Source organism: Coloeus monedula (assembly GCF_965178545.1).
Source record: "Coloeus monedula genome assembly, chromosome: 33".
Classification (NCBI taxonomy): domain Eukaryota; kingdom Metazoa; phylum Chordata; class Aves; order Passeriformes; family Corvidae; genus Coloeus; species Coloeus monedula.
The window spans coordinates 578,183-590,747 of NC_138813.1; positions in this window are offsets into that span (position 1 = coordinate 578,183).

Genomic DNA, 12,565 nt, shown 5'->3' on the forward strand with positions numbered 1-12,565 from the left:
TGGACTGTCCCTGAAGCAACACACGGTGTTCCCTCCTGCACCACAACGGCCCCTACCAACAGGAGCACGGCACAAAGAGGCGGGGAGGGGGCCTGCAGCTTCATGGCACTGCTGCACAACACGAGGGGCAGGGAGAGGAGGGACACGAGGGCGGTTTCCAGCCTTAACACAGCCCCAGTGGGTACTTACACTTTGAGTCTTCATTTTTACCCTGGACAAAAGACGTCCGGGTGCTGATGTCTTTTTCAGGAATTCAGAAGCCATTTTGGACGATGTCGTGAATATCAGCGACTGTGCCTCAAAAAAAAGCTGGAAGGAGCAACAATGGAAGACTGAAAATCTAGAACCCAATTCATGGCAGACTCAAGGGCTACTAAAAATTTTGTATTATTTTAAAGTAGCTAAGTGCTTGTTTGGCATAAGTAGCTAGTATTGTTAGGCCTCTAGTTGGACTTTGTTTGAACTCTATGGCTATGTTGTGCAATTCAAAGATGGATCATACTGAAACCTGGAGCTAAAAATCTGAACATTAATAATAGTTAGAACAGACAAAGCTGTAGCTTAAATATTATGTAAAAATAGCTAGAGTGGACAGCCCATAGATTGTGGTATATGAACTGTAACAACCTCCTTTTCTTTAGGCTAAACAACCCCAGCTCCCTCAGCTGCTCCTCACAGGACTTGTGAGGGACTGGAATGTTATGGTCAGTTGACACCGTTGGGGCTGCCCGAGGCAGCACAGCGTCCAGCTGCAGATGCCCTTGGCTTCTTGTACTGCCGGCAGGGGTTGGCTGCTGCCTACAGGGAAAGCTGTCAGCTGCAGTAAACAGGGAAAGCTGTCAGCTGCAACAGGCAGGGGTCAGCTACAGCCTGCAGGGAAAGCTGTCAGCTGCAGCAGGTGGGGAAAGCTGTCAGCTGCAGTAAACAGGGAAAGCTGTCAGCTGCAGCCTGCAGGGAAAGCTGGCTCCTTTGCAAGGAGCGAGCCCCAAACAAAGATGGTGTAAAAGCATAGGCAGAGGCGAAGGATGAGAGAGGGGTCTCTGTGTAGGTTCCAGCAGGTTTATTGCCAGTGGAAAATCCAGGGACAAAGACCAGGAAAAAGGGGAAAGCACAGCATTTTATACAGGAGTGGAACAAAGGGAAACAACCAGTGGGGATCAGCTGAGGAGGAGGACTGGCTAACAGGGGAATAACCAATGGGGATAACTTAGGGGGGAAATTACATGAGTAGACCAATGCGGCATCGAAGAAGGGAGAACTTTCCAGAACTAATACATAAGCAACTAGTGGAAATACATAAACGTGAACTTATACATAAAATTGGGTGGAGAACTCCTGAACCAATAAACTTAAAACATGTAAACTAAGAGCCACTTGGAAGATGGGAACTCGCCGTAACCACGGGGTGAGAATCAGACCTCTTGTGTTCTAGAGGCCTGTTCACTATTCCTGTGGATGCTCTGCTGCAGTGGCGACTGCCACCTGCACTGCAACAGTTAATGGCTTAAATACTGCTAGAAGGACTTGTTGCCCTCTGTGGCAAAACTGTGTAAAGAAGCTGAGACCACCGAAGCCCACCCCTCCCTGAAAATGCCTCCTGACTGGAACTTTGGACTGTGAGTTAAGCCGCCTAAGAGGACTTGAGACAAGATAAAGGTGACACTATTGTCCTATTAGCTCAGGTCTGGGGAGAAGTAAACAAGGCTGAGGGAGAAAAGTGTCTCCACTGTTGCAGTGGGGATACTGCAACATGCATATATCAAACCAGGAGTCCCGTGGAAAGGAAATATATATGGACAGACAGATTCTTGATAGCTGTTTCAGAGATGTTTATTTCTCCAGCCGTATGGCCGGAGCTCTGCCCAGGAACTGTTACAGTCACGGGACCAAGGGTCCTTCTGCCCGCGCAGGGGAACACAAACCAACCAACGGGAACGAGGCTGAGCAGGGGCAGGGAAACCCCATGTCTGTGCCCTCAGGGCCCCTCTCCCAGGGCTCCATGGCAGGGGAGGAGACCCCAACACCTCACCCGTTTTATTTTAATAAAAGGAGAATGAAAACAACTGGATAAACATAACAAGAACAGTTTCAAGACAAAACAAGCCACCCTCCTGAGTCTTTAAATGTCCAGTCAGATTCTGTGGAACATCTTATGGCTGACAGAAGGGAGACAGGACTCTCTGAGCATGCTTTGTGGGGAAACTGAGGCAGGAGAGGGTTAAATTTCTTCCCTTCCCCTTTTCATCCCCCACTCGGCATTGGAAAGGGATTTTTGGGGAAACAATTCGCAAAAGCATGGTTTTGTGAGGGAAACCATGGATGAAAAAACGGATTGGGAATACACTGGGGGTAATAGGACATAGGGTAAAAGGGAAGGGTGGGATTAGGAAAGGGAGACTGTAGGGGGGGCTTACAATGGAGATATTGTCTAACATGACTACGATTTTTTGCATATATACTGCCTTTTACAGGAACACCATCAGGCCCAGTGACCTGCGATGCTTGTAACCCTTTTCTCCCTAGCACAATTTTGAATTCCACTACCTCTCCATCTCCCAAGCTTGGGATGCATTTTTCAGGGTTATTCTTTTTAATAGCAGTTCTATGAATGAATATGTCTTGCTGGTTGTCACATCTTGTTATAAAACCATAATTTTGCTTAACATTATACCATTTTACTATCCCTAAGATCTTAGGTACTATGAGTTTTTCCTTTTTTCGAGTGGCTGCTGTTTTCTGTCTCGCTGCATCTTTGCTCTCTCTTTCGGTCGCTCCCGTGTTGGAATTGTCGGGGCTGCTGGTGCCTGCGCGCTCTTCCCAGGGTTGCGTTCGGGGCTGCGTGGGCCGGGCCGCGCCACTCAGTTCTCCGTGCGTCGCCTCCTCTGGTTGCAGCTTTGCTGCCGATGCCTGGCGCTGTACCCACATCTCGGCTGGGCCCCTGAGCGACAACCCCCCCTGCGCCCTGCTCCAGCGCGCGTTTCGGCTGGGCGCGGCTCCGTTCTACCGCCACCGCCGCCAGCTGCCGCCCGCGCGCCGCCCCTCTCGGTCGGGCGTTCACGGGGCTCGCTCCACCATGCGCTGCGCGGGACCGGGCAGGCACCACCGGGTCCCGCTGCTCCTGCCACGCCTCGCTCCGCCACCGACACTGCGGCTCGCGCGGCTCCGCCCGCACGCGGGAACTGCCTCGCTGCTGCTCGCAGAGCGCTTGGTGCACGTGGCCTGGGCCGCACGGTCCCTGCGCCACACTTCCCTTCGCCAAGACACAGCTGACATTGCTCAACAGTCTCGGTAATTAAATAATATTCACGAAAATATTCTTCCATTGGCATATATTTTGACTCCAATATTAACTGTGTCCAAACGGTTTTCCAAAAGCCCTTGGTAATAATTAAATCCCAAGAAACATAGAAAAAGTTCTTAAACAACCATGCCAGGAAGTGTTTCAGTTCTTTCTGAGCTTGAATCAAGCTAAAATTTACAAATCGTTGTTCAAGAATCTTTTCAAGTTTAAGATAAATGTCCATATGCGGCTCTGAGAGCCAAGAGTCTTCCCACCGTTCCTCCATAGTTTAGATACGGAATAGCAAAGCAAAAACAATAAGAGGAATCCAAAGTTTCTAGGGTTTACTCACACAAATCAGTCGCTTAGGGATTGAGGATCGTTCTGCTCTCAATTCCCCGCCATTTGTTGCAGTGGGGATACTGCAACATGCATATATCAAACCAGGAGTCCCGTGGAAAGGAAATATATATGGACAGACAGATTCTTGATAGCTGTTTCAGAGATGTTTATTTCTCCAGCCGCATGGCCGGAGCTCTGCCCAGGAACTGTTACAGTCACGTGACCAAGGGTCCTTCTGCCCGCGCAGGGAACACAAACCAACCAACGGGAACGAGGCTGAGCAGGGGCAGGGAAACCCCGTGTCTGTGCCCTCAGGGCCCCTCTCCCAGGGCTCCATGGCAGGGGAGGAGACCCCAACACTCCACAAGAAAGCCAAATCCAGCAGCTGTCCTGAAAATAAGCTCTGTCTGGGTTCAGGGTGGGGAAGCCATAGCCACAGACTCATCTGCTGAGGCCAGGTTTGCACACAAACCTCCCATCAACAGAGGGGGAAGGAGGAAATTTTGGGTGTGTGGTGTGACCTCTGGTAAGAGGCAGTGGACACCCATCCTCCCTCACACAAACTGGCTCAGCTGTAAAACCCCCCAGCTCCGGAAGGCCACATCCATGGGGCATTCCCATGAAGGGCAGCAGAGGGGGTGTCATAACCCATCAAAGACCTCCAAAGTGCTCCCACACTCATTCCTGAAGCCTTGCACCAGACAACTGCATGGGATGCAAAGTAACACAACAGATCCCAGAGTGTTGCAAGAGAGTGTCAAACTTGCCCTGCCCCGAGGAGGTACCTGGCCATTCCCACCTGGCCCAAACCTGCATTAATCCACTGGACTCTATGTTTTGCAGGACCTCACCACAGTGAAGACCAGAAGAGTATTAATGGGACACCACTGGGATCCATGGGATGGTGATATTTTCTACTTAATCTGTCTCTATCACCCTCTCCCCCCCTTCTCTATTTCCTTCTCTGTCTCTCTTCCTCACATTTACTATTACATAAAATCCGTATTGACTTTGGCATATGGTCTCGTTTGCACCTTATTTCAGAGGTATCTTCCTAATAATTTTAATAACTAGAGCATAACAACCCACTGAAACTTGAACAGAACTCATTCACCTTTAAGCATTTTTATGTAATCACTATAGGGAAAAAATGCATCAACTGGTATCTCTAGGAAATGTTGTATTGCTTCAGTGAAAAAAAAGCACAATCAGCAGACCACAGTAGTAGCTCATCCACTCAGCTGTACATGCCACTGAACTGCTGCCTCAGAAGACTGACATTATCACAACCTGTATTTCTCTTTGGCGTTCTCTTTCAGAGAACAGATGTGACAAAACCAAAAAGTACAACCTTAGTCAATCTTTACCTTCAAACGAAATTCAAGACTCGCTCTCAGAGACCAGGTCTCTGTGAACATTCACCGCTCTCAGAAACCAATTCTCTGCGAACATTCACTTGGCGAATCGCCCAGTGTAGCCGCCTGCATGCGCTAGCTCAGGCTGCGAGCAGCCTGTCAGGAGCGCGTTCGCCGGGCGACTGAGGCGACACCAGCGCAACAATTGCTAAGGCCGCGTTCGCCGGGTGACTGAGGCGACACCAGCACAACAATCGCTAAGGCCGCGTTCGCCGGGTGACTGAGGCGACACCTGCGCAACAATCGCTAAGGCCGTATTCGCCGTCTCCAGGCAACTCACGACGTTCGATTGTCAGGAAGGTCGGGAGGGGCCGGGCCGGGGCCGGGCTGGGCCAGGCCGGGGGCAGACCAGGGGCCGGGCCGGGAGCTGGGCGGGGGCCGCTGCCCGGGCGGTGGCGCTGGGCGGGCCTCGGTCACCCCCTCGGTCTCGCTGCGGTCCCGCCTCGGTTCCCGCTCGGTCCCCGCCTGTTCCAGCCTTGGTACGCCCTCGGTCCCCGGGCGGAGCGGGAGGAATCTGCTCCGGGGCCCGGAGCGTGACGGGCACGGCGGCAGCGCTCGACATCGCCGGACCCTCGCACCCAGCTCTGTGCTGCTCCTTCACAACGGGAAAAACCCAAGGTCGCTACAGTTTGTGCTCAGCGCACAGTACAAGTGGGACTCAGCGAGGTGCAGGTCCTAGGCAGTAACATTCAGCTTCTCGTTCTTCTTAGGGACACACGAGTAGCAGAAGTAATTTCCTGAGGTAATGGTTTATCACCTGGTCAGCAGCCAGGAGTTAGTGGTCCCGAAAACTGACATTATCACATCCTGTATTTTTCTTTGGCATTCTCTTTCAGAGCACAGATGTGCTAAAAAGCACCAGGCATAATATTTATCAACCTCTATCTTCAAATGAAATGCAAAACTGATATTCAGTCATCTTCCCAGCATTGTAAGAAAAACACACCAGAACCATAATTGTTGCAAGTTCCATACTTGCAGTAAAATTGAGATTTTAATATCCTTTCCAAGTTTATCTGTAATATATAGGTTTGTATATTCTAAAGAACTCAGGTTTGTTAAATTACTGCATACTCTTTCATGCTTCTGAGCAATAGCACAGATTGTTTGTATCTTCAACAGAACTGGTTTGTCTCAATAAAAAGACTTTCAAGTGAAAAACTTTCTGAGTTAACCAGAATTAAGAAAGTACTTTTGAAAACAAAGGAGGGAAAAAGAGATCAGCCATATTAGTTTATGATGTTTCCAAGTCTACTACTCTGTGTAGCCTAAGGAAGCTGTAATGGAATAAGGGAAGAGAGATCTTATGGACCGTGTTATCCGATGTATGGAAAACCTTCACACAGAGTCTATGCATGACTGCTCTAAAGACTTGGTGATAAAAGAGCAACATAGGATTGAACTAAGACAGACAAACATCCAATTTAAGTCAAACTACAAAATATTTTATTTTCAGATGGGGCCACAGATTGTATGCTGCTCACCATCCTGGGGGTTCAGGATGTCCTGCAGCATGGCTGAGCTATGAGGCTTGTGGAGTAGATCTATAAAAACTAAGGCACAAACATTTCTTATACACCTACATGGCCTTACCAGCTTGGCACCTTAAAAATGGTTTTGTTCTTTTAATGGAAGTTTCTAGTTGGAATGGAAGGGTTTTTAATTGCTGAGAAGCTCTGAGTAGAAGCAAATGTTCTTGCTGGGTACCTGCAATAGGTAGGTACCTGATACCTGGTAGTGGAGGAATGTGCATGTACTTACATTTAGGTCTCTGAAGTATTCATTATAGTCAAGAGCATATCCAATCACAAATTTATCTGGAATTTCAAAGCCTGTATCTGTAAGAAAATACTGTTCTTTTTATACTTCAGTGGCGTAAGTAGCTTTTAAGTGCACACTTTGTATTCAACACATGCTTGAGCTAAGAGTAATAGGCATCATCTCTCTTTCAGGGAGCTTCCTTAAGAATCTGAGCTGTAAATTGATGACAGAGGTAAGAATCTAAACCATTCCCATCAGTCAATAATACAGTTAAGGTGTTAAGAGAATGATTTTTATGAACAAAATAATTGTTTAAAACCTAGCTATGAGGTAGTCCTGGGAGACGAGACAAGGAGTGAGATTTTACTTGAGTAAAAGGAGATGCAGGGTGAAACTTTTCAGTTTGGAAACAAAGCAAGTTTAATAATGCAGAGTCAAAACAAATGCCCTCTCGGGTCAAAGCAAAATAATACACAGTTAAGGTTTGGCTCTGTTTCTGCTATCTAAATAGTTTAATTTGTATATCAAAGCTAAGTCTGCACTCAGGCCAAGCAGGGGAAAAAAAGAAGGTGGTCATGAGATCTCAGGATGGCATGCATAGCTGGTCATTAGTTCACAAGTTTTTATGTATTTTCTCCCCATTTCTCTTGTCCTTCATGAAACATATGTGCCGGTTGTCAGATGTGCTGCGTGAAGTGAAATTATAAGACTGTATTTTGGAAAATACAGAAAAAAACAATACTAGGAAAACACAATACTCACGGTCTGATCTGTAACCTGGACTCTGACATGTCCTTTTAACGAGCAGGCTGTACGGCAGAGCAGAGAAGGTTGGTTTTTAAAATATGTCTTGCTCTAAGCTGTAGACTTCCCTTCTGCCATGCCTTCCCATAAGCTTCTAAAATCATGCACTTAAATTAAAACAGTGAGATTATTGCACAGAAAGAAGTAGTGTTCAGCCTTGTAAGGGAGGGAGAAGCAAAGGCTCTGATCTAGGTTCATTCTGAATGTCCAAGTGGCTCTATTTTCTATTCAGTTCCCTTCAGTCCTGTGTCTCAGATCACTGCCCTTCCACGTAGCAGTGCCTCAGGGCACGAGAGTAGCACAGAAGGGGAACCACATTCAAGTGGCCGGTTATGATTTTAGTGGGGAGGGGTGGAGAAAAGGACAATTTCTTCTACAAAATCATGTCTATTCTTGGTTTTCTTGTGCATTTCAGAAGAAACTGAGAACCTGGACAGTCACTAGAAGGACTGTCAGAGTAACTGGTGCATAAAGCAACTGTTTTATACAGTATTGTGATTACTTGACAGACACAGGGATATGCTACAAAATTTCCTTTTAGAGATCTGCTAAAAGCAGATCTAGAATGCTACTTGAAGTCATCTTCCAAGTACTGACAGACTCTTAGATTCTGGAAACTTCTGCGGTTGAGGATATTAAGAAAATATGCTGAGTGTTGTCATTCTAGTACTGAGGCAACTGAGGTGGTGTTAGAAAACCTATGGAAAGAGATTAATTTCCTTCAAACATAAGCAAGTAAGAAACAGGGAATCTATCCGATTTTATGGACTACACAGAAAGAGGCACAAAACCTTTTTTTATTAATTTGAACAATGAAGGTGGTAGTGTGTGGGTAAATTTCCCAGTTTAATAAACAATTTTTCAGCAGCTGGATAAGGATTGCTTCCTGCATTTGCTTCCTTCCTCCCAAACCTCAAGCCAAACAAGCACCCATCAGCATACACTAACTAGTCACCCAAATGATCTGAATGCATTAGTTAGTGGCTATATCCCTGTACCTTACAACTTTTACCATCCTTGGTTTTCTTGTCTTTTATTTTTGAAAGCAGTGCATTCATTATTCTACCAGTCTCAATAATGTCCTGAAAGAGATAAAAAACCAAATTATCCTTCAAGTCTGAAAGGAAAACCAGACTATCACTGGATTAAATTAGAGCATGCAAACTTGGCAGCCCAGTAACATAATTAATTATTGTTTTATGTGTATTAACTTGAAAAGCAGGGAGAAAAAAGTCCATGTCATTCCCCCTCTCCTTCAATTGTTACCTACCTCTACTACTAACACATTCTGGAAGAGATTGCATAGGGAAAGAAAAGAAAGGAAAGAAAAGAAAATATTTACATGGCAATATTCAGCAAATTATACAGCCAGGAAAAGCACACTAAAAGCTTCAGATCCAAGGAAGTTGCATTGATCTTCGAAGGAGCTTGTCACTTGAACTATTGACTTTACTTTGGTGCTTTCTGAAGAATCTTTCTTGAAGTATTTATGAAATCTTAAAATATGGTGATAAAGGCACCTATGTCAGGTCTGTATATTACTCTCTGTATGGCATTGGTATTCTAGAACCATACTGAATGAGTCTGTTTAGTACGGTTCCTTTCTGGGGGTTCTGGGATAAAATGGGGAATAGGATCTTTAGAAGCACTTGTTACTGATGGCTTTAAGTTTCCACTGAGATCAGTGGAAATTACTCACTGCTTCAAAGCCCAGTATCTTAAAACAGTGTTAAGTGGTTAAGTAAGTATGCAGTATCAAAATCTTAATAAAGATGGATTTCCTGGAACATAAACAAGAACAGTTGCCCTCTAAAAGCTGGAGATGCTAATTCACACCTTCCCATTTAGTGTAGACAGTTCCTCTCCAACAAAACGGTTTTTTTCTGTAGGTGAATCATTCTAGAAGGAGAAGGAAGAGATAGAAGTCACATAAAACATGCCCAAAACTTATCCTGTATGTGTATGAAAGGTGGGCTGCTCTTGCTTTTTGCAAGAGGAAGGAGTCTGAGACCTGCCCCTGGCTTTGTCACATTGAGTGTTCTGCTGTATGTTTATTCCAGTGAATGTGTAATACCCACCCTTTGGGGCAAATAAGTGAATCAGTTCCTTTTCCGTAATTTGAACAGGATGTATGCATAAACTCGATTTTTGTGGAGTTTTCATGCAAACTACCAGTATTTAAAATGCTAGTCTATGGAGAGAGTCCAAACAAATTTTACCTAAAATCCTTTCACATATGTACCCTAACTGTTCCCTCATAGAGCAGGGCTCTAGGTTAATGGTTTGCCACTGGCTTTTAATTTCTCGTGCCCACATTCTATGTTCAGAGGGGTATAATACAGTTCAATTCATGGTCTTGTTCTTCTGTATCTTCCCAATCTGGTAATATTTTGGACAGTTTCCAATGCTTATCACCCAGGGCCAGCAAGGAGGATTGCAATGGTTGCTGCAATTTATTTATTTATTTATTTATTTATTTATTTATTTATTATTTACTGCGGTCAATTTGTTCATCATATGTTTTTGTTGCACACCCCTCTATTTTAAGTTTAAACTTAATTGCTCAAGCATTTGTCACAGCATTCAGGGCCAAATCAGATAAGTTTCATGGGCGAATGGTAAACCTCATGAAACCCATCCTGCACAAACGCATATTTACATCTTCAAACATCCCTTCCTTCCCACAGGCTTGCGTTTGTGACTGAGCATTTTGTTCAAAGCCTTCGGAAAGTGAGGATCATATGCCTTCCCCTGGCATCAGGATATTTCAGTCGTGTTAGACTGGCGTGGTACTGCTTTAACTCTTGTTACGATTGTAAGAATAATTAGTAAAGTCCCAACTTTCCACATAATGTCCATCATAACTGAATTCATCCATCGCCTTTTCAGGTCAGCTTCAGCTTCAGTTCGTTGTTGTCTGGCGTTACCTCCCAAACTCCCTCAGGGGCTTTGCACACCCGGGAGTGATGAATCCAGGCCTTCTGCTCTTTGATCTTGATTGCAGTGAAGGTGGTGAGGAGTACCTGGAACGGTCCTTCCTACTGCAGTTCCAAAGTCTTCTCTGCAAAAGACTTAACATACACATGATCTCCAGGTTGTACATCATGTACTGGCCCATCTAATTCTCTGCTTTGGGCCCCAGCCACATATTTTTCAATTTCTCTGAGTTGTTTATTTGAGGCCACCATATGTCTGTGCAGGGTTTCTTCTCCCACCCGAATGGGTGAAGTTCCCTCCTGAACCGTATATGGCCTTCCATATAAAATTTCAAATGGACTTAACTTTTCCTTTGTTCTGGGTTTTGTTTGAATTTGCACTAATGCCAATGGGAGAGCCTGGGGCCAAGGCAAATTTGCTTCTTGTCGCAATCTTATAATTTGTTGCTTAATCAAATGGTTCATCTTTTCTACCTGGCCACTAGACCGAGGGTTATATGGGGTATGTAACTCCCAATCTATTCCCAGGTGGTGACTGATTTGTTGCACAATTTTTGAAATAAAATGTGGTCCTCTATCTGAAGACATAGTGGCTGGAACTCCAAAGCGAGGTATTATTTCTTGCAACAACGCTTTGGTCACCTCTCGTGCTTTAGCCATCCTAGTGGGAAAAGCCTCTGGCCATCCTGAAAAGGTACCTGTTAATACCAATAGGTATCAATACCCCCCTTTTCTGGGTAATTCTGTAAATCAATTTGCCACTGTTGCCCAGGTCTGCAGCCTTTCCCAATTTGTCCAACTTTAGGTTTTGGAATACTCTTAGGATTAGTTCGGAGGCTAAGACCACACTGGCGAGTTACTTGTATCACTGCACCTTGCAATCTCCTAGCCATAATCCTATCTTTCAAACAATTGTGCAAAGCATCCATTCCCCAATGTGTTTTCTCATGTTCTTTCTGCACCAGTGACCCCAACAAATAAGAAGGCACTATGAGCTTGTTATCCTTAGTTACAGCCCATCCCTCCTGATTATAATGTGCATTTTCCTTTTTTTTAAATAAGTTTCTTATCTTTCCTGTTGTATTCTGGCCTACCTTCAAGGCAAATCTTTCCATCCGGTATTAATGTTGCCTCTACCTTTTCATTGGGTACTTCACCTTTGGCTGCGTCTTTTGCCTCTCTGTCCACCAGCGTATTTCCCTCTTCCAATTCAGAACTCACTTTTTGGTGTGCTTTAATGTGCACGATAGCTTCCTTCTCAGGTAACTGAACCATGTCCAATAACTTCAGTAGTTCTGGTGCATGCTTGATACTCTTCCCTTGTGAGTTTAACAGTCCTCTCTCCTTCCAAATGGCTCCGTGTGCATGAACCACCCCAAATGCATACCTTGAGTCTGTATAAATATTAATCTTCTTTTTTTTGCCAATTCTAAGGCTCGGGTTAGAGCAATTATTTTAGCCTTTTGTGCAGAGGTGTTTGTTGGCAATGGTCCAGACTCCATTACCTCTCGGCTGGTGGTAACGGCATACCCAGCAGGTGTTTTTCCACTGATAACATAACTGCTTCCATCAGTGAAACAGGTCTCAGCGCCCTTGAGAGGGATATCCTTCAGATCTGGGTGATTGGAGTAAGTGGCCTCCATTGTCTCCAGGCAGTCATGGATCACCGGTTCTCCCAGATTCCCACTGAGGAATGAAGCTGGGTTCACAATGTTAGTCACCACAATTTCAACATCATCTTGTTCTACCAGTATGGCCTGGTACTTCAAGAATCTCTGAGGGGAGAGTCAATGTCCCCCTTTGGCCTCCAGGACTGCAGATACTGTATGAGACACTAGCACAGTCATTTTCTGGCCCAGGGTGAATTTGCATGCCTCTTGGATGTTTATTGCCACTGCTGCAACAGCTCTGAGGCATCCTGGCTGTCCCTTGGCTGCTGCATCCAGCTGTTTGGAAAGGTAGGCTACTGCCCACCGATACGGGCCCAAGTCTTGTGCCAGTATTCCCAAGGCAATCCCTTGCTTTTC